The sequence below is a fragment of the Arachis duranensis genome, chromosome 3 (genome assembly GCF_000817695.3).
Source record: "Arachis duranensis cultivar V14167 chromosome 3, aradu.V14167.gnm2.J7QH, whole genome shotgun sequence".
Taxonomy (NCBI): Eukaryota; Viridiplantae; Streptophyta; class Magnoliopsida; order Fabales; family Fabaceae; genus Arachis; species Arachis duranensis.
The window spans coordinates 131,060,359-131,071,428 of record NC_029774.3 but is presented as its reverse complement, the minus strand read 5'-3'; the positions used below and the strand labels follow the sequence as shown (position 1 = coordinate 131,071,428).

At 34.0% G+C, this 11,070-nt stretch overlaps 1 protein-coding gene across 1 annotated transcript in view; it reads right to left on the bottom strand.

The window, feature by feature from the left end:
- Nucleotides 1-3,232, bottom strand: part of LOC107481644 (glycerol-3-phosphate acyltransferase 9) — a 51,820-nt gene extending 48,588 nt beyond the window's left edge. The window contains exon 1 of the mRNA XM_016101927.3: nucleotides 3,229-3,232. The gene's annotated coding sequence lies outside the window, so the exon portion shown is untranslated. The remainder of the gene's footprint in view (nucleotides 1-3,228) is intronic.
- Nucleotides 3,233-11,070: the final 7,838 nt, after the last annotated feature.

Sequence of the window (11,070 nt, the reverse complement as noted above, 5' to 3'; positions counted from 1 at the left end):
AATGATAAAAATCAAAATAAAATTCTTTAAATGTGCCTAAATTTTATACATAATTTTTTAGCTTCATAATTTTAATAAAAAGTTTTTTAGGCATCACTTTTGACTTATACAATAACTAAATACATTTAAAATTAAAACTTGTATTGAAAATCATTTTTGAGGTGATATCAACATATGGTATCAGGGATGAGAAACCATATCATTTTCTTAATCTATCCCTTAAACCTATTAAACAAAGGGGTTCTTTCTATGCGTTAGATTTCAGACATAATTTCTAAATTTCACATTTAATTTAGACAAAAAATTGAAAAAGAATAAAATAAAATTTCCAATATGCGCATAGATTTCATGCATAATTTCTGGAAAACATTTAATTTAGACAAACAATTGAAAAAGAATAAAATAACGTTTCTTGTTATGTACCTAAATTTTATACTGAGTTTTACTTTTTTCTATTTCTATCTTTTAAGTAATAAATGATAAAAATAAAAATAAGATTCATTAAATGTGCTAAAATTTCATATATAATTTCTTGAGTTCTATAATGTTAAGGAAATATTTTTTAGGTAACACTTTTGACTTGTAAATTAACTAAACTCGTTTAAATTAAAACTTGTATTGAAAATCATTTTTAAAGTGTTACTAATATGTGGTATTAGTAACAAGAAACTATATCATTTTCAAAATCTATTAAACCTATTAAATAAAGAGGGTTTTTTTATGCGCTAGATTTCAGACATAATTTTTAAATTTCACATTTAATCTTGACAAAAAAATTTGAAAAAGAACAAAATAAGGTTCCTAATATGTGCATAGACTTCAGGCACAATTTTTTGAAAACATTTAATTTAGACAAAAAAATTGAAAAAAATAAAATAAAATTTCTTATTATGTGCCTAAATTTTATAATGAGTCTCACTTTTTTTTCTATTTCTACTTTTTAATTTATAAATGATAAAAATTAAAATAAGATTTTTTGAATGTGTCTAAATTTCATACATAATTTTTGAGTTCCATCATTTTAATGAAATATTTTTTAAGTTTCACTTTTGATCTGTATAGTAACTAAATTCATTTAAAATTAAAACTTGCATTAAAAATCATTTTTGAAGTGATACTGACAGTGGTATCAGTAACGAAAAACCATATCATTTTCTTAATCCACTAAACCTATTAAATAAAGTGGGTCTTTCTATACGCTAAATTTCAGACATAGTTTCTAAATTTCACACTTTATTTAGACCAAAAAATTGAAAAAGAACAAAATAAGATTCCTAATATACGCATAAATTTTAGGTACAATTTCTGAAAAATATTTAATTTAGACAAATAATTGAAAAAAAATAAAATAAGATTCCTTGTTATGTGCCTAAATTTTATAATGAATCTCACTTTTTTTCTATTTTCTACTTTTTAATTTATAAATGATAAAAAATTTTATATTTTTCAATTTTCTAATAACAGAGATGTTTTTTATATTTCTGTTAACTTCTTTAATTTATATATAGAGTTTAATTTTTATGTAAAGACAATGTAAAATATTTTATACAGTCGAACAATTACAATTATTTTTTAAATGATTATTTATTATGCAGTTAATATTAAAAATAGTTCTTTTTATTAATATAACATTATATAATTAAATTCACACGTAAAATAATTTTACACTTATAATGTATCAAAATTAAATTCTTTATATACCATGCCTTTTATTTGACGACAGAAGTAATCAAATGCTTTGATTTAACATATAATTAACAAATTTATTTTATGCTATTTTTTATTAAAAATTAAAAATATTTAGTTTGTTGTCTTTTTTTTTCTATTGACTATATATTGTCTATTAAATAAAATTATTGATTATGGAGCATAACTCATAAAGATTAGGGAGTAAATTTTTTTAATTTTTTTAATTATTTAATAAAATATTTTTATTATTTAATATTTTTTATATTTTTATTCTATTTAAAAATATAATACGAGAGATCACCATATTATTAAATAATAAAAAAATGAGAGGATTCGAAGCCAGTGACTATGAAAAAAATTGTCAAATTAATAAACTACAGCCAACTATAATTAATATCTCATGAATGTTTGTGAAAGCACCATGTTATTATTATGTTTATGTTTTATACTATCTACTCATATTCTGGTCTAAAATTTAGTTAGGCCATGTTTAAAATTATTAGAATTTCAGTCTATAGAACCAGAGTTTACCTTCCACTCTAAAATTTGTCTGACTTTGTATAGGTCAGTCCACAAAATACTTATTTAGCCTGATTTATTTAAATAAGATGAATACTAACCAATTCTTATTATCTTTTTTACTCTTCTAAAAAAAGAGATGTTAATAATCTCCCTAGTAAAAGAGAGTAACAAATTTATCATCAAAAGTGAAACTACTCAAAAGGTGGTTATTGAATCTACATTTACACTTATAAATACCCTAACATTCTCAGGTATTTTTCAAACTCTAATTTACTAAAAAACTGTCTAAAACTCATGTTAACTTAAGTATCAGAGTCCCTTGTAGGTATCACCCACATCTCTTCACGAAAAACTCGGACGACTTCATCCCTGCAGGAGAAAACGTCAGACCTTTCACTCGAAGGCGTTTGACGAACCTCACGTTCAGACCCAATCCATCCGTTTCAGGTAACCTTCGGAACATTGACACCATTGCCAAAGACTTGGAACTCAACCCTTGATAACGATGAATGATCAACATCAAGAAAGACAAATTGCGTCAATCTTTGGATAAAAAATGGAGACCCTCACAATAATGATCGAGCACTCTCTGTTCATAATAACACCTCGAAAGACAAACAAAAATGTGGTAGACATATAATGAGTTCTCAGGCTCACATCCCTGAGGAATTAGGGAATCAAAATATTGAAAAGATCATGGAGCTTTTCCATTATCATCAAAGTCGACTCGAACAGCTGGGAAACAAGTTAAAAACGACAAAGAGAATTGAAGAGACAATTTCGAAAAGAACTGCACAATAGAAGATATATTGAAGATAAACTAAGAAAATTGGCATCCGTGCCAAAAAAAAAGAAAGTCGGGATGATAAAGACTCAATCTTCACTAGAGCCGATGATCTTTTCTCTGAATAGGTTACGTATGCAAAGGTCCCAAAAAATATTCAACATCCCAACATAAATTCCTATGATGGATCTATTGATTCACATAACCATCTTAACAACTTCAAAGAAGTCTACCAGATCGGAAAGACTTTAAAGAACTCGATCGACCTCTACACTATAACCTTTGCACGTGAAGATACCAAAGGGAGTTTTGTAGATACCCTTTTCAAAGTTGCCTTCGGCGAGTTTGGATTAGACGAAATAGACTTAAAGGTGTACCCCAAAACTCTATCTGAATTAAGAAAAATACCAATCCGACCTCTTGTTTACATAAGCCTTTATACCACCTCGACAAAAGTCCTAAAGCTTGTACTATCAGTGCTGACTACATTGTGGTAGACACCCATCTACCTATAATGTAGTAATAGGTTGGACACCTCTAAACTGAATAGTTTCCAACAAAGGAGGGGATAGCCACCATTTATAGAGATCAACAATCGAGGCATAAATGCTACAAAAAATTTTAACTTTAGCAGCAACCCCACAAAAAAAATTTGATCTCTTTTAGAGTTCACAAAGAAAAGTTCGACCTTTTTTAAAGGTCGGACTCTACATGAGATCGAAAACCTCCAAGTTTACAAAGGAAATTTGACCTCCTTGCTTGAAAGACTTCTGATATGCCAAGCATTCATCCCGACCTCATGAACCACAAGCTAGCTATATACCCAGGTGCCCAACTTGTACAATAGAGGTGACAAAAGCTCAACCCTAAAAGAGCACAAGTCATAAAAAAATAGGACCAAGTACTCCTGGAAGCTAGGTTTAGATCCCTTATGGTTAACCAATGTGGTATTGGTAAGGAAGTAAAATAAAAAATATTGAAATATGTCCTGACCTCAAACTTGAAAGGGTCTTAGATGAAATCCACAGTGGTATCGGTAAAAATCATCTGGGGACAAGTTCACTAATAAAGAAGATGCTACAAGCCGACTTTATAAAATGATGCGACCGACTTCGAGAAGAGGTGCCCTTCTCTGTTAGTTATATGAAATTCCCACGTGGCACCTCTAGAAGAGCTCATTAGTGTTATCTCACTATGACCCTTTGTAAAATAGGGTTTAAATTTGCTCGGATTGTTCCTTCGAGCACCCGAACAAGTAAAAATCTCGTAGTAGAAGCATAAATACTACAATAAAAATTTTAGCTTAAGCAACCCCACAAGCAAAGAAGTTAATATGTTAGAGCTCGGGCTGAGGCGACAAGCACATCAGGCAACTCCCCAGCCCACAAATAAGGGTCCAGCTTGCCTACCTACCTACGACATTGAAATAATAACCCTAATTGTGGCAAATAAAGAAAGAAAAAATATCTGACAACCTTTAAGGATCCAAGTCTACAAAAAAAATTCAACCTCTTTTAGAGTTCAGGAAAAAAAGTCCGACCTCTTGCAACGAGGCCGGATAAGCTTAGAACTTACAAAGAAAAATCCGACATCTTTCCCAAGGTACGACTTCAAGAACAAGATTCTAAGCAAAAAATACCCATAAAAATAAGGTCATACGAAAAAAAATTTTAACTGGAGATCTCGTCCTGATCCAAAATAACATCGGGATGAAATTAAGTGAAGGGAGGTGAAGGAAAGCAAGTAGTGCCATGGAAATTACTTGTTTATTTCATTTGTTAATTTGTTTGTTTGACTTTAAGTTAGTGTTTGCTTTTATAACAAAAGTGTCAATCCATTTGTAAGGAGTATTTTGTAATCAATTTTGCTACGTAATTAACAAGAGGTGTAGTCAACTGTAACCAACTAGTAACTTTTTTTTTAATTTTTTTTGGAGAAAACGTAAATTCAAATTATCACAAGAAACATATAAAACAAAACAAAAAGAAACATCTAAAACTTAGAAAAAAATATAAAACCAAATAAAAATAAACATCCAAAATTATTGTAAAAAAATTTCTAAAATGTAATAAAAAGAAATATCCAAAATATAACAAAAATAAATATTTAAAACCTAACAAAAAAAATCCAAAACCTAATAAAAAAGAGATATCTAAAATTATTTTAAAAAATCCAAAACCTAACAAAAATAGAGATTCAAAAATATTGAAAAAGAATATGAGAAAACTAAGAAAAAAATATCTAAAATGTAACAAAAAGAAATATTCAAAACCTAATAAAAATGAGATATCCAAAATTATTAAAAAAATTATTGAAAAAAACCTAACAAAACGAAACATCCAAAATTATTGAAAAAAAAACCAAAAAATAAGAAAATAAAAATCTAAAAATTATTTAAAAAATCATCCAAGATCCAAAAAGAAAAAACATCCAAAATATATATAAAACGGACATTTGAAAACATAGGAAAAGAAAACATTCAAAAACTAGTAAAAAGAATTATCCAAAACCAAGAATAAGAAGAACTTGTGCGAGGATATAGACAGGGTTGTTGTACTATTCTTGCACGAGGAAATGGAGAGGGAGGTGCAATGAGATGACTCCAATGGCAATGGCGTGACGTCACGGCAGGCGGACCTCCATTGGTGGCACCACTGCGAGGAAAGATAAGACGGGCGAGGAGGGGACAGCTTCCCGACGCGATAGGTTGGAGGAGAAGACACGATCTCATCACTACAAGAAAAATACAGAGTACCATCGGATTTACTGTTAAATTAATCAAATAAATCCATCGGTAATGAGTTTATCGTCAGATTTATCGTCATCTTGGAGTTGGTGGTATTGGCACTGAAAACTGTTTACAAGCAGATTTTTTTCTTCCGACGCTAATTACCGGTGAATTTTCCATCGGTATTTTCAATGAATTTGTTGAGACTGAGTTGATAATTACTGTCGGATTAATCTGATGGTAACTTTGGCACCATTTTACGTGTTTAGGCGCCAAGTTACCGTCGGATTAATTGGACGGTAAATTCGACGGTAGTCTTTTTATATTTTTTCATCTTTTTTGTCATAGTTAAATCACAAATAGTAGTCAAATTAAAACTTTTGTTAACAAAATTGTTAGTAGAAATCTAAAATTAACAAAAATCATCAAATTATTTTTTTATAAATAAATGGTCTGACTACAATAAAATGTCAAAGAAGTAGAATACAACAACGAAGTAGACGAATAATTAAATAAAACCCTAAATTCTACAAATCCTGATAACCGTCGTCGTCGTCGTCGTGGTCCCCAACTGAGGTGGTGGTGTAGGTGATGACGTTGGAGCCGCACCAGCAGCGTCATTGCTAGAACCAGCAGTGCCGCTGCCTCTAGCGCTGTTACCTCCAACATGCATCTGCTGGTTGTACTGCTCTATCTGCTTTCGCAACCGATTGAGCTGCTCCAGCTTCTTCGTCAGGTCTAAGCCGATAACAACAGCTCCTCCCACGCTTGTAAGAAGGTCGTTGTACTTTTGCTTAGACTGCTCCGCTTACTGGTGAAGCTCCTGCATCAGCTTTTGCACTTCCTCCCTCAAGTCGGCAATTTCCTGGGGATCAGTAAGGCTGATGGTAGAGGAAGAGGAAGCTTCCAACGTGGAGGAGAAAAGACCACTGGCGAAGAACAACCTAAGCCGAAGCGACGATGAATTGCTGGTTTGCTGGACCCACCGATAATGTTACAGGGCTCGACGGGGTAGATGGGGTAGACGGCGATGACTGGACAGTCATTGAGAATTCGGTGGAAGTTTGCCCTTTACTACGTCTACGTGACCCACTCGACCTACCTCTTCTACTTGTTGTCATGTCTGTATAGCAAATATATAACTAACAGTAATCAGTGTATATTATTATTAACACAAATTCAACCGATCTCAATCCACAGCATCAGTCAACACACAATTAAACAATTAATTCAAAATTCACTCAAAATTTTATAAGTATTTTGACAAAATCTCCTCTAAAATTTAGATTTTTTTTAAAGATTTCATCGCGATTAAATATCTATCAATCCTTCTCAATCATACCCAGCATAATCTATAGAAACAAGAATGAAAGTCCTTTACTAAAACGACGAGACCCACGTAAGTAAATACTTTCAAGTTTCAAATGATTGTCTATTATCACCAAATAGATAGAAAATAAGTAAATAAACAATACATGTATCAATCCACAAAAAAAACATAATAACAGATTAATGGTATGAGAACTCTACTGATAATAATAAACTAACAAATTAAGATATACTAATTTCAAAAACAGAGGTATCTTATGTATACACTCTTCTTTTAAATCAACACACCTTTACAACAATTTAAATCATAGTCCTCTCAAGAGGAGTATGCTTTCATATATCTAAAGTTAATTACGTTGATGAAATAAAAAAAAACAGAAGATACTGAGCAATTTTTTAATTTCAGGTTTAGAGAGATGCTTTATTTTTCACTTCATACTGTTATTTTAAACTTTATTGATAAACCTTATGCAAGAACAAACTTAAAAAGGAAGTGATGAATTAATGAATATTTTCCATGTATGTCCACATATAAATACAAGATACTTGCAATTTGCAAATAACATTTTCAATTAAGTAGTGTGTCTGACCCCGTATGTAGGTTAAGGAGCCGTAAAAGAAAATTAATAAATGCTTAACGAAAATTATTTGGTTGGGTGGGCCTACGGAGGGAAGAATAGTCTAAGAATTGGGTCCTTATTTTTCAAGGTTAATATTTAATAGTCAAAATAATTTAATGAACCTCCGGTTTTGCTGAATAACAAAAAACTTATTGATAACACAAATCTCAATATGATAGTTAGTGAGGCGGTCATACATGGGCAATGGAATTTTGAATTTCTACAACAATTTTTGCATGAGGAAACTTTATGCAAGATCAGAGCTATACCACCAGCTGAACCAGAATTTGGTAGTGATGGATTGAGATGAAACCATGCAAATGACGGTAACTTTTCCATCTCAAGTACATATCGAATACTTGAAAATCATGGAGAGGAAACCGATCAAATTTGGAGGATTATTTGGAAGTGGAGAGGACCCGAAAGGATCAAATGCTTTATATGGCTAGTCATCCGTGAAAGAATCATGACTTTACACAGAAGAGCACAGATTTTTGGGATGAACTCAAGCTGCCATAGATGTATTGGTGTAGAGAAAAACACAATACATATGCTGCGAGACTGTCCAGTGGCATCTAGAGTTTGGGTAAAACTAATCCATCATGAGCATATACATGATTTCTTTAGAGCTCCCTTTAATGCTTGGATCCAATGGAATTTTGCCATGGATCTTGGAACCTCAAAACAAGGAAACTGGAATACGCAATTTCTAGTAACTTGTTGGTGGTTGATAGAAACAAGAGACTGAGAGAATGATGTGAAAAGTGTATTATTGAGTTTTGTGTCAGGTACAATATACAAGGGGTATTTATAGGTGCTAAATGAATCAAAGTAATAAAGACATAGAATCCTACAATTAATGTACAGATATGCTATATAAATATAGACGATACTAATTGATCTAAATTGATTCTAATGATTCTCTAACATCCCCCCTCAAACTCAAGTGGGAGCTAAGGATACCAACTTGAGTTTGGATAACAGAATCCGAAAGCGAGTCGGGTGATGAGCTTTCGTGAAGATATCAGCAGTCTGATCCAGTGTCCCAACAGCAATGAGACGAACGGCATCAATAAGGATTCGTTGCCGAACAAAATGACAATCAATCTCAATGTGTTTGGTGCGTTCATGAAACACATCATTATGGGCAATCTGAATAGCATTGCGGTTATCACAAAAGACATCAGTAGGGGACGACTGAGGAGCACCCAGATCTTCGAGAAGCCAATGAACCGAGATAACCTCAGCAGTGGTGTCAGCAAGGGCACGATACTCAGCTTCTGTGCTTGAGCGAGCAGTGAACGTTTGCTTCTTAGCACGCCAAGAGATGAGAGCGTCGCCAAGAAACAAACAATAACCAGTAGTAGAACGACGATCAGTGGGATCACCAGCCCAATCAGCATCAGAGTATGCCTGAAGGGTCAAAGAGGAATGGGCAGAAAAATAAAGACCATAAAAAAGAGTGCCTTTGACATACCGAAGAATGCGAAGAACTGCCGCATAGTGAGTAGTACGGGGAGCAGACAAGAACTGGCTGAGGACATGAACTGGATAGGCAATGTCTGGTCGGGTGACAGTCAAGTAGATGAGACCGCCAACTAACTGGCGATAAAGTGTTGGATTATCCAAAACAGTGCCATCCATAGGGGTAAATCGAACATTAGGCTCAAGAAGAGTAGACTCGGTGCGACTATCTGTAATCCCAGCGCGAGCAAGGAGATCTGAAGCATACTTAGCCTGAGAGAGATAAATGCCATCATCTGTGGAGATGACCTCGAGACCAAGAAAATAGCTGAGAGAACCAAGATCCTTCATCTCAAAGGTACGCTGAAGTGAGGTCTTGAGATCAGAGATACCATCAACATCATCTCCAGTAATGATCATGTCATCAACATACAAAAGTAGAAGAACAACTCCACGGTCGCTTTTACGAATGAAAAGTGCATTCTCATGAGGACTAGAAATAAAGCCAAGACTACAAATGGTAGTGCTGAACTTGTCAAACCATTCACGAGGAGCTTGCTTAAGTCCATAAAGTGCCTTGCGAAGGAGACAAACCTTACTGGAAGGACAAGGATATCCTGGAGGTGGTTTCATATAGACTCTCTGTTTCAAATCCCCATTAAGAAATGCATTCTTCACATCCATCTTACTGTGAGACCATCTTTTAACCGCAGCAATGGCAAGGAGAGCTCTAACAGACGTAAGGTGAGCAACAGGAACAAAAGTCTCTTCATAATCAATACCATACTCTTGCGTACAACCTTGAGCAACCAATCGTGCCTTATAACGGTCAATAGAGCCATCAGAGCGAGTCTTGATCTTGTATACCCATCTACTGCCCATAACTTTTAATTAGAAGGAGGATCAACCAAATCCTAAGTGTGTGCTTTTTCAAGTGCCTATATTTCTTTCTGCGTTGCTTGTTGCCAATTTGGATTTGTGGAGGCTTCTCTAAATGACTTAGGTTCGTTTTGATGAAGAATAGTAGAAAAGCAATGATAATCAAGAAGATGAGGAGGGGGATTCCTTACCCTAGAAGAACGAGTGGGAGGAGGAGGCATGACGCTAGGAGCGGGATCGCCGTCCGGACTGGAATCATCGGGAGATGGAGAAGGTGGAGGATCAGGAGCCTCGAGTGGTGGACTTGGGGTAGACCCTGTAGTATCATCACTAGGAAAGAGATCAACATTTGGGTTAGTAAAAAACGGTGATTGAGTAGAAGGAATGGACTCAAAGGAGGAAAAACTAGAGAATATGTGATGTTCCCAGAAGACAACATGACGAGATATACGAATACGGCGAGAGATAGGATCCCAACAACGATAACCCTTATGTTCAGAAGCATACCCAAGAAAACAACACATGCGAGCCCGAGGTTCAAGCTTATTATGTTCATGAGGCTGAAGAAGGACAAAACAGATACAACCGAAAACACGGAGAGAACTGTAATCGGGAGAAGTACGATAAAGACGCTCAAAGGGAGTAGTGTTACCAAGAACAGAAGAAGGGAGTCTATTGATAGCATGAACAGTAGTGAGGACAGCTTCACCCCAAGCACGCTCAGGACAAGAAGAGGAAATAAGCATCGCACGGACAGAGTCAAGAATATGACGGTGTTTACGCTCAGCTCTGCCATTTTGTTGAGAGGTACCAGGACAAGAAAACTCAGACAAAGTACCTTGTTCAGCGAGAAAATTTAAAAGTTTGGAGTCACGATATTCCATAGCATTATCACGTCTGAAAATTTTAATGACCTTTGAAAACTGAGTTTGAACCATAGTGGCAAAGTTAATATAAATCTGAGGCAACTCACAACGATTAGTCATCAAATAGACCCAAGTAAAACGGGAATAATCATCAATAAAGAGGACAAAATATCGAGCCCCTCCCATAGA